Here is a 290-nt window from a genome sequence, read left to right on the forward strand (position 1 = left end):
AGAGGAACAAAGCATCATGGGAAACGGAGTTCTCCATTCAAAGCGCCAAAAACGCGCCAAGCCCACGCCTCCCTCCCCCTCAAATCCCGGGTTGGTGGGAGAGAAGCCAAGGGGGAGGGGAATCTCTTTTTTTTAACCTCCACGTGCACACCCTCATTCTGAACCCCTACCCCCGAACTTCGCCAGGCACCCAAAGGTCAGCGGCGGAGGAGAAAAGGGGAGTCGTTTCCCGCGCTTCCCCACTACCCCTCAACTTCTCTGCTTTCAGCAAGTCCCGCCTGCTCCGTCCC

The sequence above is a fragment of the Fukomys damarensis genome, unplaced genomic scaffold (assembly GCF_012274545.1).
Source record: "Fukomys damarensis isolate Sample0158 unplaced genomic scaffold, DMR_v1.0_HiC HiC_scaffold_39, whole genome shotgun sequence".
Taxonomy (NCBI): Eukaryota; Metazoa; Chordata; class Mammalia; order Rodentia; family Bathyergidae; genus Fukomys; species Fukomys damarensis.